At 35.2% G+C, this 14673-nt stretch overlaps 1 non-coding gene across 1 annotated transcript; it reads right to left on the bottom strand.

Annotated features, from left to right (window-relative positions):
• Positions 1 to 2884: 2884 nt before the first annotated feature.
• Positions 2885 to 3027, bottom strand: LOC114226059 (U4 spliceosomal RNA). Its single transcript, XR_003612665.1, has one exon. It is a non-coding gene; the product is annotated as a U4 spliceosomal RNA (small nuclear RNA).
• Between the last annotated feature and the right edge of the window lie 11646 nt (positions 3028 to 14673).

Genomic DNA, 14673 nt, shown 5'->3' with positions numbered 1-14673 from the left:
AAATTACTGGACCTTAAATAGATTCTAAAGCAATAGAAATAAGATTTGAGGACTTTAAAAAATGGGAAAAGATTCACATTTACAGCTTTGTCATAATGTGAAAGCATCAGAAGAAATTTTGCCTTATGATGTTTAAAAATCATAATAAGGCGAAAGATTTATATTCTGGTTTCTCTTCAGATCGCATAAATCTTTCACCTTATTATTATTTTTAAACAGTGACCCCTTTATTGAGTATAAGATGAGCGTGACAAAGAAAACTTATCTCAAGATAAGTTGATGGTTGATTTTCTGTAACATTAATATGAGCATTCATGTCTAACTCCTGCCCTCCCAGTTGACTAGTGAAATGGAAAATAGAATATAAAAATGGGAAAGCAAGTGAAAATTAGGAGAATGAGATATCCATGTCCAAAAACTTTGAGAGATTTCTGCAGTGTAAGTGCAGACAAGGAATATATCTAATGAAGGGCAGGACAGTTTGTAAATCCCTACCTGTGAAGTCATGCCTTGCAGGAGAAGCAAGTACAAAAGACTTCAACATCCTCCCACCCCCATCCTAGCCCACCCCACTGCCACACAATTACCCCAATTCATAGGGGCAAAGATTGGAGACAGACACCCAAGTGACTGTGTCCACATTATCTGGAGAACCCTTGATGTTGCTCACTCCCCCATCCCGCCCCCATACAAACACCTTTGATGTGGGCTATCAAGTCAGGCAAAGAGCTGGCATATGGCTATGATGACCTTTCATCAAGAGGACGTAGACAAAGATAAGTACATGAGAGAAATGAAGGTTGAAACAGAATACCTCAGCAAATTTCTGGCTGCCATATCAAAGGGAAAGGCACCCTCAACCAGAAATAAATCTTTCTGCTGCAGCTGGCTCAGCCTCAGGTGCCATCCAGGCTGGTCCCAGAAAAGTGAAATTCTGAAATAGCAAAGTAACACTACTGTAAATCTAAATTTTCTTTTTCTCCTTTTATCTAGATCTATTGGACTAAAATAGGAATCCAAGCACTCTTACAAAACCAACCTCTGCTCCTGCCTAGACAATAATAGAACTTGTTCTATAGTGATGATAATGATGATGGTTATGATGGCGATGGAAGCAATGATGATAATGGCAACTACCACTCACTGAGCAATTACCAGGTACATGGCACTATGTTAAGCTTTCTCTTGTATTTAGTTAATCATTACAGTTCTATTAAGATAGATGCCATTATAGGCATATTTTATAAATAAGGAATCTGAGTTTGGAGAGAACTAGTAACTTGCCCAAACTTATATCTAGAGAGAAGCAGAGTTAGGATTTGAATTTAGGATGAGAAAACAGAGGAACATCACTGAATTCAAGAGGTAGTATCTACTCTGAGGAATCAGAGCAAATGAGAGAATGAAGAAAGCTAAAGTTTGGAAAATCTCTAACCCATGTTCTGTAAAGGATGTTATACTTATAAAGTTGGAGGACACAAACATAAAATTAGGATAATCCAAGATCTGAAAGGTCTAAATGCATTTAAAGAAAGAACAAGTTTTTTTTTTAATTAAAAAGTGCTATGGAGGCAGAGCATAATAGATTTTTAAAAATTAAATCAGTGTTAATTAAATCAAGATCTTGGAAAAGAAGTAAAATAATGAGAGAAAGAATAAGAGATGTGAAGAACAGATCTGGGAGAGGCAACGTACAAATAATAGGCATCCAAGGAGTAGATAGAGAAAGCAAATAATGAGAAGAAAAAATGTCTTAAAAAACGATTTGTATCTGGGGCATCTGGGTGGTGCAGTTGGTTAAGCATCTGACTCTTGGTATCAGCTCAGGTCATGATCTCAGGATCATGAGATCAAGCCCCACATCAGGCTCCATGCTCTGCTCTGTGTGGAGTCTGCTTCAGATTCTCTCTCCCTCTTTCTCTGCCCCTCCCCCTCCCACTTGTGTATTCTCGCTCTCTCAAATAAATAAATCTTAAAAAAACAAAGATTTGTATCTGAAGAGGGCAAAAGATCTAGAGAGGAGAAATACAAAAAGATCTGCACAGATATAAGAGAAAAATCATAGATAGGAAACAAAGATTTCCTACAAAAAAAGTATAGTCTAGCAAAGAAAGAGAGAGAGAGAGAGAACTAAAGGAAAATTTTATTAATAAAAATCTAGAGGGTGAAGGGAATAAAAGATTGTCACCCAAGAATTCTATACTGCCAAATTGTTGCGTATGAGCAAGGGTAATTAGAAGTTATGCTCATAGATGGAAGGATCTAGAAAATCCCACATATGCCCTTATTGAAAAAATTTTTTTCTCATATAATTAGTTTTCTAGATTAAGATTTAACCAAAGTAGAAAACATAGGAATAAGGAAACAATGGTATTAAGAAAAATATTGTGAACAACAAAACCAGTAGAATATAAATAACTATAATATATATATATAGTTATAGTGATAACTATAATGGATGAATTTCTGTTGCAGTAACAAATCACCACAAACTTTATAGCTCAAACAATACAAATTTATTATCTTACAATTCTGTAGGTCAGAAGTCTGCCATGCATCTCACTGGGCTAATATCAAGGTAACAACAGGGCTGCATTCCTTTCTGGAGCTCTAGAGGAGAATTTTTTTTTTTTTTCTTTTCCAGCTTCTAGAGGCTGTCAACATTTTTTTTATTCATGATCCCCCTTCATCTTCAAAGCCAGTAGTGTTACATTTCTTTGACTGTTCTTCTATAGTACCATCTTCCTCTGACTCTCTCCTGCCTTCCTCTTTTTAAAGGACCCTTGTAATTGGCTTAGACACAACAGGATAGTCCTGGAAAATCTTGCCATCTTAAATTTCATATGTTAATTACATCTAAAAGTCCCTTTTGCCGTGTAAGGTAACATATTCATAGGTTCCAGGAATTATAACATAGATCTCTTTGGAGGAGAGGGGAGTTTTCTGCATATCAGGTATGGCAATAATTAACAATAATCGTGCCTCGGATAAACCTCATTGCCTACGATACTGCCACTGTGCAAAACTCAGATATGGCAATAAAATGATGTAAGCATTCAACCTATTCTTAAATTTAGTAATTGTAAAAATTAGTAGTTTAACTCTTATTCTAAGATTTCTTGATTATTTGTTTTCCTCAAATATTTCTTTTGACTTTGGCCTTTAATGTTCCTGTTCTTGACTTTGCAAACTGACTCTTCCAAGTTCCTATCTTTTTTTTTTAAGGTTTTATTTATTTATTTGGCAGAGAGAGACACAGTGAGAGAGGGAACACAAGCAGGGAAAGTGGGAGAGGGAGAAGCAGAGTTTCCGCGGAGCAGGGAGCCTTATGCAGGGCCTGATCCCAGAACCCTGAGATCATGATCTAAGCGGAAGGCAGACGCTTAACAACTGAGCCACCCAGGCTCCCCTCTAAGTTCCTATCTTTGGCTTTGAAACCTGGCACTGGTTTATCTTCTTCTAAGTTGGGGTGAGAATAGACAGTCCTATGGTAGGACAGTATATAATATCAGACTCCTATGTAAAACCTAGAGATAGAGATGAAATTAAACTGCCTATCATTACATATACTCTTCCACCCTTAGATAGGTTAAGTGAAAGAAAGGAGACAGGAGGTTTGTATACTTACAGAAAAGTAAAGGAAATTCAAGAAAGCCCGGAATATGACAAAAGTAAATACAAACTCATATAATACTAACCAAATATAAATTATAAGATTATTCTTAAATTTTTCAATTGGTTTGGTCTACATTTAAAACATTACATCATGAACCATCTGTAGTTTAAATTGATAGAAAAGTACGTATTCATATAAAACATAAACATATACATACATATTTACACATGGGTATATATAGATATATATGTACTGTCTATATAAGTTATTAAGGAATAAATAAGGTTTGGGCTCAGAAACTATTACTTGAAGCAGTTTTTCATATGCTTTTGCTCAAAGGGTGGAACTAAGTGGAACATAAACATAAGTTATGCTTGAAAACCTGCTTTGGCTAAAACCCTGAATTCTTTTTAACTGATGAAAGAAAAATGGAATTATAGTATATATTTCCAATCCAGTTTAAAAAAAAAAAAGTCTTAACTTCTGCCTGTTAAAGGAGATCATTATTTGAAACCTAAATCTGTTGATATTTTTGTTGGACATTAATTCATTAAAAGAAAATTCACAGGCAAGCCATTTTTGCCAGTTGTCGGAAAAGCAAACTGAAATAAATTGGCATGAGATGTTTTAGGCAAGAATGAGAACTCTGCTTCTTGCTGCCTTCCAACATGTATAGGAAAAAAATTGTGACATTATTTCCAAACTGGAAATTTTGGTCAGACTATACCCAGGCTTCTGCATTTTAAAGAAGTAGATCTATAAGGAAAGTATTGGCAGGGTTTTTAAACTATTACATATGTTTTAATGGAATATATTACTGGAATGATTAAATTTAAAGCCACATTTTGTAATGAACTCTGGGTACTTGTGACAGAGGTGGTAGGAACCATGTCATAAGACAAATGAGTGAATGAATGGGAAAACTTTCATTTAAAGATAAGAAGAGTGTGGAGCAGATTTATTCTGCATTGTTCTCTGAGCTAGATGTCTCCTAATTGCCACTTCAGAACCACTCTACCTTTCTAGACCCTGTGGCCTACAATTGCTACAATTTCTACACTCTACAACTTCTAGACCAGAATAAGCAATCTTGCTCTATAAAGGGCCGGATAGTGGATATTTAGACTTTGTGGGCTTGCGGGCTATATGGTCTCTGTCACAAATATTCATCTCTTCCATTGTAGCACAAAATCAGTTATTGGCCAACATTTTATATATATATATATATATATATATATATATATATATATATATATATAATGCTGTGGGCCTGTTCTAGACTCCAGCCTACAATTCCCTGTAGGAAAGTGAGTCTGGGGTATGTAGATTATAGATGATTAGCCTTTGTGATATGGGGAGAACTCAGAAAATCAGATTCTTAGAGTACCAGGAAAAAAGTCTCGTTGCAGTAGTATAAAGTTCTTTTAAATTATAAGAAAGTTCTGCATGGAGCACTGGGTGTTATGAACAAACAATGAATCATGGAACACTACATCAAAAACAAATGATGTAATATATGGTGATTAACATAACAATAAAAAAATTTAAAAAAATGATAAGAAAGTTTTCAGAACTGTGAAAAGACTCAGTTGTCCAGAAAAATAAGGAATCATTCTGAAGAATCATGTTTTAAGCCCCTTAGATATACATATGTTTATGAAATAAGAAAAAAACAAACAAACAGAAAAACCATGAGGGGCAGGATCCCTGACAAAGCTTCATTCCAAGACCAAGGGACACAAGGCCTGCCTAAGAATGAGGCCTGAGCAGGACAACAGAGAAGCCCACTATCACTGCCATAATAAGTTTAGAAGATACCAAGTAACAGGCAACAAATTTCTGTCCCTGAGAAAAAGGTTGACTCCCCCCATGAGATCCAAGCACAGAGAGAAGGCTGAAGGCTGAGAGTGGAGCAAGAACATTGAAGAAAAACCTTCTGGAAACACAGCTCCCAAGATAACCCTGAAGGAAACAATAGCAACAATAAAACTCAAACCAAAGCTCAAAGATTCAGTAGATTGACTCAGCCGCCCACACTATTGATCTAACAGAAGAGGCATACACCTTTCCCAGCATAACTATTATTTGCCTCAGTCCCTACTTGTGCCATACACAATGACTGGTATTCAGTTAAAAAATAAATGTACATAAGGCACAAATGAGAAAAAAGAACCCACCATCAAGAGACAAATCAAATAACAGAACCAGACTCAGAAGTGACACAAACATTGGAAATATCATGTAGGAAATTTTAAACACCTATCATTAATAAATAATAAGTTATAACTTCTAGTAGAAAATGTAGGCAATAGGCCTAAACAGATATGGAATTTAGCATAAAGATGAAAGCTACGGGGAAGAGTCAAATAGAAATGCTAGAAAGACCTTTTTTAAAATGATGGTGAAATAAAGTTTTGAGACTAAAGGATAAGTCTGTCAATTAATATTAGCAGACCTGTACCACAAGAAATTTAAAACAAAAAAAAAAAGTCTTTAGGAGAAAGGAATATGATACTAGACAGAAATTGGAATCTACACAAATGCTTGCAAATGAACAACTCTAGGAATAGTTAAAATGAAGATAATTATAAAATACAGTTGATCCTTAAACAATGCAGAGGGTAGGAGTGCTGACCCCATGTGCAGTCAGAAATCCACATGTAACTTTTGACTCCCCCAAAACTTAACTACTGATAGACTACTGTTGACCAGAAGCCTTACCGACAACATGTTTAGTCAATTAACACATATTTTGTATGTTATTGTATTATATGCTGTATTCTTGTGATAAAATAAGCCAGAGAAAAGAAAATGTTGAGAAAATCAGAAGGAAAGGAAAATACATTATAGTACTATATTTATTAAAAAAAAATGTGTATAAGTGGACCCATGCAGCTCAAACCCATTGTTCAAAGGTCAACTATACATCTTTCCTTACTTTTACATGCTCTGGAAGATGATTACATGTTGAAAGAAAGCTAGTAGCAATGCATTAGGGGTTTATAACATATGTAAATGTAAAATGGATGACATCAATAGCACAAAAGATGGGAGGGAGGAGTTGACAATGTGGTGTTTTAAGAATTGCACTCTAAATGAAGCAGCCTAATATTTGAAAGTACATTGTTATTAATGGCATACAAGGAAAACTCTGGGGCAACCACTAAATTTTTTTAAAAAGGTATATATAATAAGCTAATCATGGAGATAAAATAGAATTATGTAAAGTACTCAATCAAAATTAAGCCAAGGAAAGGAGACAAGAAAGAACAAAGAACAGATGGAATAAATGGAAAACAAATAGCAAGGTGGTAGATTTCAATTAAACTATATCAATATTTATACTTTATAAAATGGTTTAAATACACTAATTAAAAGAGATTGTCAGATTGGATAATGTCTTAGTCTGTTTAGGCTGCTATAACAAAATACCATAGACTGGATGGCTTATAAAATTGACAAAAATTTGTTTTTCACAGTTGTGGAGACTGGGAGTTCAAGACCAAGACTCTGTCAGATTTGGTGTGTGGTGAGAGAGAGAGCACAGTTCCCAGCTCATAGAACAGCCATCATATGGCAGAAGGGGTGAATGAGCTCTCTGGAGTCTCTTCTATAAGGGCACTAATCCCGTTCATGAGGGCAGAGCCTACCAAAGGCTCACCTCCTAATACCATCACACTGAAGTTTAGGATTTTAACCTATGAATTTATAAGGGACACAAACATTCAGTCTTTAGCAGATAAAAAGCAAGATCCAACTTTACTTTGTCTAGATGAAACCATTTAAGTATTAAGAAAAATGTAGATTAAAAGCAAAAGAATGCAAACTATGCCAACACTATGCCAACACTAATTAAAAGAAAGCTGGAGTGACTATATTAATATCAAACAAATAGACTTCAGGTCAAGGAGGACTACCAGGAAAAAAGAGGACATTACATAATAATAAAGGGTGCAATTAAACAATAAGACATAGCATTTCTAAATGTGTATGCATTTAACAACAACACTTGAAATTACCTGAAGCAAAAACTGAGAGAATTAAAAGGTGAATTAGACATACCCACAGTTAATTTTGGAGACTTCAGTGCTCCTCTCTCAAAAATCAATGGGAGTAGACAAAAAACCAGAGGGATACAGAAGTCTTGAAAGACACTATCCATTAACTTCATCTAATTAACATTTATAGAATTCTCCATCCCATAATAGCAGAGTAAACATTTTTTTCCAGTACTCATGGAACATTCTAGTGTAGACCATATTCCAATATGTAAAGCATATGTTAACAATTTTAGAAGAATTTAAATCATATAATAAATTCTTCATAACAGAAGTAAACTAGAAATCAGTAATTCAAAGACATTTGCAAAATATTCTAATATCTGGAAATTAGATAACACACTTTTAAACAATCCTTGAGACAAAGAAGAAATCACAAGGGAAATTACAAAATATTTTGAATTTAATGAAAACACATCATATAAAACTTTGTGAGATGTTGCTTAAGTGGAGCTTAAAGAGAAATTTATATGTTAAATGCTAATATTAAGGAATGAAAAAGGTCTTAAATCTATTATCTAAGTTTCTACCTTAAGACATTGCAAAGAGAAGAGCAAATTAAGTTCAAATTATGTTAATCACAAACATAAAAACAATAAAATGAAGACAAAAACTGGTTTTGATCAATGAAAGGATAAAATTCTAGCCAGGCTGATTGGAGGGAATAAAAGAAGACACAAATGACCAACACCTGGAGTTGGTGTTGGACACCAACAGGTTGTGTCCTGTTGGACACAAAGGACAGTAACAGGGTCTATGTCCTTCAATTTGACAACTTGGAAGAAATGAACAAATTCCTTAAATAACACAAACTACTAAAGCACATAGAAGAAAGAGATAATCTGAATACTGTATCTATTAAATAAATTAAGTTCATGGTTAAGAAGCTTCCAAGAAAGAAGACCTCAAACCTAGATGATCCCACTTGCAAATTTTATCATGTTTTTAAGGAAGAAATTATGACAACTCTACAAAAACTTTCCAAGAAAATGAAGTTAAAAGAACATTCCTATCTTGTTTTATGAGGCCAGTATTACCCTGGTATCAAAACCAGACAGAAACAGTACAAGAAAAGTACAGAATAGCTTTCATGAATATATAGAGAGAGCAAACTGACAGAACCAAATGAGATATATCCCAAGAATGCAGGGCTAGTTCAACATTTTAAAATGAATCAAAAAGGCAAAGCTATGTTGATAGAAAATTGATCAGTTGTTGCCAGGGGCTGGGCTTCTGCTTGGGCTTGGGGGAGGAGTTGACTACAAAGGAGCCTAGAAAAATTTGGGGTAGGAATGAAACTTACATATCTTAATGGTTGTGGCAGTTATATGACTATATACATTTGTCAAAACTCATAGATCTATATGCTAAAGAAGGTGACTTGTTGCATGTAAATTATACCTCAGTGACTCTGGCTCAAAAAAAAAAAATGTCACCTTACATTCAAATGAAATAAGTAAACAACAAATTTATTTTTGCAAATATTTATTGAATGTTTGCTATGTAAATGACACTATTTGAGGACTATTATCTAGACATACCTTTTTCTTTTCATTTTCTTTTCAATAAAACATGAATTCTCTGTGACATGCTGATTTTTTCTAGTACATTTCCTCATTGACATCAAATATTACCTTAAAGGCTCAATTAAAGTACTAGTTAAGAAAGCTTTTTCTACTTTTTCTTTTATTCTAAATTCTCTTCTTTTTGTGACAAACTGTAAACAGTAGGTAAAATCACAAACATCAACAACACCATTTTATTTGTTTTAAAAACTATGTCAGAAATTCACAGTGAAGTAAATCATGTTTTTATTCCTAGTCTATTATTGGGAAGGAAAATTCTTATTCTAACCATCATTTGAAAATTAAGATAGATAAAGCTTTTCTTATACAATGCTTTTGACAATTAGCATGCCATCATATGGAAAGAGAAGTAGGAGTATGAACATCAGAAATGATGCAGGGACTTTGAATTACTTTTTTTTCATGCAGTGCATTGTTAAATCAATCATCTCACACAATAACCCACACTCAATATACTATAAAACTCATTACCATGATTTAGAAAGAAGTGAGAAATGTTAGTTTATCCTTTAAGTGCTAATGCTATAATACTTGGCGTCATTTTAATAAGTTGCCTTGTGACTTATTCATCATCTAGCTTTCATTGGAAAAAAAAAAGATATCTCAGGTATTACCATGCACTGAAGTAGATAAAGAAGAATTTTTGGAAATAAAGCAAAACTCTATATAGAATTCCTTTCTAGACACATATTTGGAGTAACAAATTATATATGAATTTGGAGTTTAAAATGTATTTCAAAAGAATATAACGTGTTCTCATGCCTGAAGCTCTCTATGCCATATGTTTTGGTTGATGCAGGCTGAAATTTGTTCAAAGGAAGATAAATATATTTAATATTGACTAGTGTGAATTGGGCCATCTCTCTGTTTCACAGTACACAATTGATCATCATCTGTTTATATTTCTGCTTTGCATGAAAGGGAAGAAAAACTCCACAAATTTCATTTATTTTCATTTTTATTATACAAATATTTTAGAAATTATAATTAAACACCAAATAAAAGGACAGCATTTATTCATGATCCTGTCACCTCAACAAACTTTTTAATTTTTCATTATCCTTTTGAGGCCTTGACAATATGCAATAAAAATTTTAACATAGTAGTAAACATAGCAGCAAAACCATTTATTTATCCATTCATTTGCCAAATATTTATTTTTTTTTATTTTATTTATTTATTTGACAGAGAGAGAGATAGTGAGAGCAGGAACACAAGCAGGGGGAGTAGGAGAGGGAGAAGCAGGTTTCCTGCGGAGCAGGGAGCCCGATAGTGCAGCTCAATCCCAGGACCCTGGGATCATGACCTGAGCTGAAGGCAGACACTTAACGACTGAGCCACCCAGGCACCCCTCGCCAAATATTTATTAAGTGCCACCATCATTTCAGGAGTTTGTGATATATCAGACCCCAAAAATCTCTGCTTTCATGTAGATTAAATTCTGGGAGATTGAAGACAATAAAAAAGAAGTAAATTTGTATAACTGTTAGAAGATGAGAAGTATTTTGGTTAGAAAATAGAAGATGAGGGTGTCTGGAGTCCCAGAGCAGGGGTAGGGACATTACAGTTATAAAGAGCATAAACAAACAGAGTAGGTCTCCTTGAGAAGGCAACATTGGAACAAAGACTTAAAGGAAATGGAGCAGTTAGCCATGTGGTTTTCAAGGGTGAGAGAGTTCCAGACACAGGACGGAGCCAAGCAAAGGCCTCTAGGCAGGAACAGAACAGGAGGCCAGTGTGGCTGAAGTGCAGGGAGCATTAGGGAGAGGCAGGAGGTAAAGTCAAAAGTCAGTGTGGGTTGTGTAAGACTGTTGAATCACAGACCTGTACCTCTGAAACAAATAATACATTATATGTTAAAAGGAGAAGGAGGAGGAGGAGGAGGAGGAGGAGGAGGAGGAGGAGGAGGAGAAGGAGAAGAAGAAGGAAGAAGGAAGAAGGAAGAAGAAGAAGAAGAAGAAGAAGAAGAAGAAGAAGAAGGGAGGAAGGAGGAAGGAAGAAGGAAGAGGAAGAAGGAAGAAGGAAGAAGAAGATAGCAGGAGGGGAAAAATGAAGGGGGGAAATCGGAGGGGGAAACGAACCATGAGAGACTATGGACTCAGAAACAAACTGAGGGTTCTAGAGGGGAGGGGGTGGGGGGATGCATTAGCCTGGTGATGGGTATTAAGGAGCGCACGTACTGAAGGGAGCACTGGGTGTTATAGGCAAACAAGGAATCATGGAACACTACATCAAAAACTAATGAGGTAATGTATGGTGATTAACATAACATAATAAAAAAAAAAGTCAGTGTGGGGCGGGGTCAGGGTAGACCTTGGCAGGCCATTGTAAGGCCTTCAAGTTCTTAGGTTATATAATTATCTTTTATTCTTGTTGCCTATTTTTTCCCACTTACCAATCATATCAGAAGCATTTTCTATATCATTTCATCCTCTTGACTGGCGAATATATGGCATGATAGAGAGAAAATAATTCCCCAAGTGTTATTAGCCTGACCAGTGGAGCATAACCAACACTCTGTACAAAAAGATAGATTGATGGATGGATAGATAGAGATATATGGATGTATATCCATCTATACAAACCAGATAGATTCTATTTTTGGACTCGCTCTTCTTTCTCTCAATTTATCCTTTCCCATTTCCATTACCACATATAGGTGCCTAGAGGGGAAAAATGACTGTTCTCATATTCATATACCTTAAAGTATGAGGGACTTGATGTTTCTTTTTTTTTTTTTTTTTGCTAATATTGTTTTTTATTATGGATGTGGGAGAGGCAATGTTTAACACAAGAGGAAAGTGCAAAGAAAGAATTTCAGACATTAGAACCTTCTGCCATCATGTGTAAGGAAGACTATTTAACATATGAGTCCTTAGTAAGCCAGTGTGCTTCCCTCCTATGAATGTGTGTGGCTAGAACCGGAATTCCATCCAAAGGTGACTGTTGAAAGCCATACAATTTTGAGTCATATATTCTTTCCATTATAGCTTTAAGAAATTCTGTCCTCTTCCCAGGAGTTAGTATTAGAATTGATCTGTCTCACGCCAGTGTTTCATATCTCTGTGCTAGCTATTCTGAGGGCTTTACTCATTTTTCCAAAACTATTGTCAGTATCCTTTGTATACACAATAAATAGAAACCAGAGCCTACTCATTACTATGAAATGCTTTCATGATCTCATATTATTATTTCTTTTTAGATGCAGCCAGCTAAAATGTGTTTTTGAAATGTGGCAATTAAACAACAGATCCCAAATTTCCCTTTTCACTTTCAAGTGACTGTTTAATTAGATGATTTACTATTTAAATGCTACCCAACCTATGTGACTGTTCATTATATTTATTTCCAGTGTAAATATAAACGTAAAAACAAAATTAAAAAAAGCTTAGGCTAAGTATTAGTTACCTAAAATTGAATGCGCTCATTTCATTTTGTGTTATTTTGGCAATTTCACATTAGATGTTTTCCTATGCAGAAGCACATTAGTCAATCGAATTAATCTCCTCACATTTTCATCCTTTATTCTTCATAGGAATCATCATTCCCAAGAAGTACAAAGGAAATATTTCAGATTTTGTTATACTTGATAGCCATGCTATATTAGACAGTCATCTCCCTTTTAGTGCTGTCACGGCTGTCAAACTTGAGAGACTATTGGTTTGTAAAAACATAGTTTCAGTTCCTAAATAGGTCTCTACTTTATTCCATTGATAGAAGTGCATGGATTTCAGTACACTTACACTGTTTGTAGGAGGCAGAATTATTTTCTTAAACAGAATAGGTAACCTCCTTTTTCCTCATTTTTGCTTCTAAAACATTTCTCCTGCAGAAATGCCTTCTTCTTTGAAGTGCACTTTATCAGCCTTTCTTCTTTCTTTTCTTTCACCTACCAACTCCTGGCAACTGTCCTCCCCACCTGGATCCCATAGTTACTGGTTAACTTGAATACGTGACTCACTGTAATGGTCTTCATTCTGGTCATTTATTATCCACAACAGTGACCCATCCCACACCTGGCATCTGTTCCTTGGTATGCCCCCCTCAAAGGATTTTTTCCTCTTTAACTGCACTACTTTGAAAAATCTCTGTTTCAAGCATTCCCCTCTCTGACCTTCAGTCTTTTCGATTCTGTTGCTCTGTGCTTGAGTTCTGGCAACTCTGACCACATCGGGTCCTCCAATCCATTCACCCAACTATTCTTCACTTTCAGTCACCTCCATGTCCTCTCACTTTTCCTTATCCAGCTTGGATTCTGGGTCTATTAAAATAAACACACCTTTTCCCTCAATACCTTTCTTTGCCTCTCTATAAATCCAAAAATTCTCTTACTCTTTACCTACATCAATAAATCTTAATGGCCATTCATACACTGCTAGGTAATTATACTTCTTTAAAAAAACTGCCTGCCCTAGTCTCTGAAATGAATACTTCAGATCTGTTCTTTTTTTTTTCTCTCTCCCTCTTTGAGTTTCTGATACCTGTCCCCATTTTCATCTTGGCCAATCGCTGTCTCATATTTAGAAAGAAAATTGATGCTATCAGATGAGAACTGCTTCCTCTTCCTGTAACCAAATTCATATTACATCTATACCCCAATTTCCATTGAAATAGAAGAAATGTCTTTCTTCCATTCTAATGTTAACCCTCCATTTGTGTTCTGGATTAACCTCCCTTCAGTTTTCTGAGGTAGTACCATGCAGTCCTTAAGAGTTAAGATACGTTACTTAACCTGTGTGCTTTGGGTTTCTCATCTATAACCTGGGGACAGTAACAGAAGGAGTAATTAGTATGTACAAAGTAACTAGATTAGAGTGGGGCATAGCAAGTACTTTACCAATGTTAACCATTTTTATTTTTTCTCAAAGTTTTATTCTGCAATTTTCCCCATTATCTCCTGCATCATTTCCTCACTCTCACCTAGATCATCCCCATCAATTATACATAAGTAACTTAAAAACTTCCTCTAGATACCAAGAAGCTCTGCTTCCAACTATGCCCTATACTCCCTATATGTAATCACCATCTCCACTCCCTGTCTCCACTTCCTCATTTTCAATTCTCTCTTCAGTTCTCTTTAATCAAGCTTTTGAACCCAACACCGAAATAAATCTGATAAAGGCCATCATAACAGTGGTTGACATAGTTGACTTCTCCTTTTATCTTCAAACCCTCCATTTTATGGGATTTTCTTCTACTATACTCAGTAATACTTCTAATTTACCACTCATTCTAATTTATTTCTATTATCTATTTCCTGTTGGGAAACATTCAGCACATCTTGCAAGCAGCGGCACTGGCTGTCTTTGTTTCATACTATTCTTTCATGCATTTTTGTGTAGCAAATAGATGGTGTCTCTCCTCAGTACAAAGGGTAGGTTTGTTTACTGCCCAGTACAATTAAAAAAAAATA

The sequence above is a fragment of the Eumetopias jubatus genome, unplaced genomic scaffold (assembly GCF_037043125.1).
Source record: "Eumetopias jubatus isolate StellerSeaLion01/CBP00866 unplaced genomic scaffold, mEumJub1_p1.0 scaffold_3, whole genome shotgun sequence".
In the NCBI taxonomy this organism is placed as follows: domain Eukaryota; kingdom Metazoa; phylum Chordata; class Mammalia; order Carnivora; family Otariidae; genus Eumetopias; species Eumetopias jubatus.
Note: the sequence above shows the minus strand (reverse complement) of the source record. Positions and strands in the feature narration are given on the sequence as shown.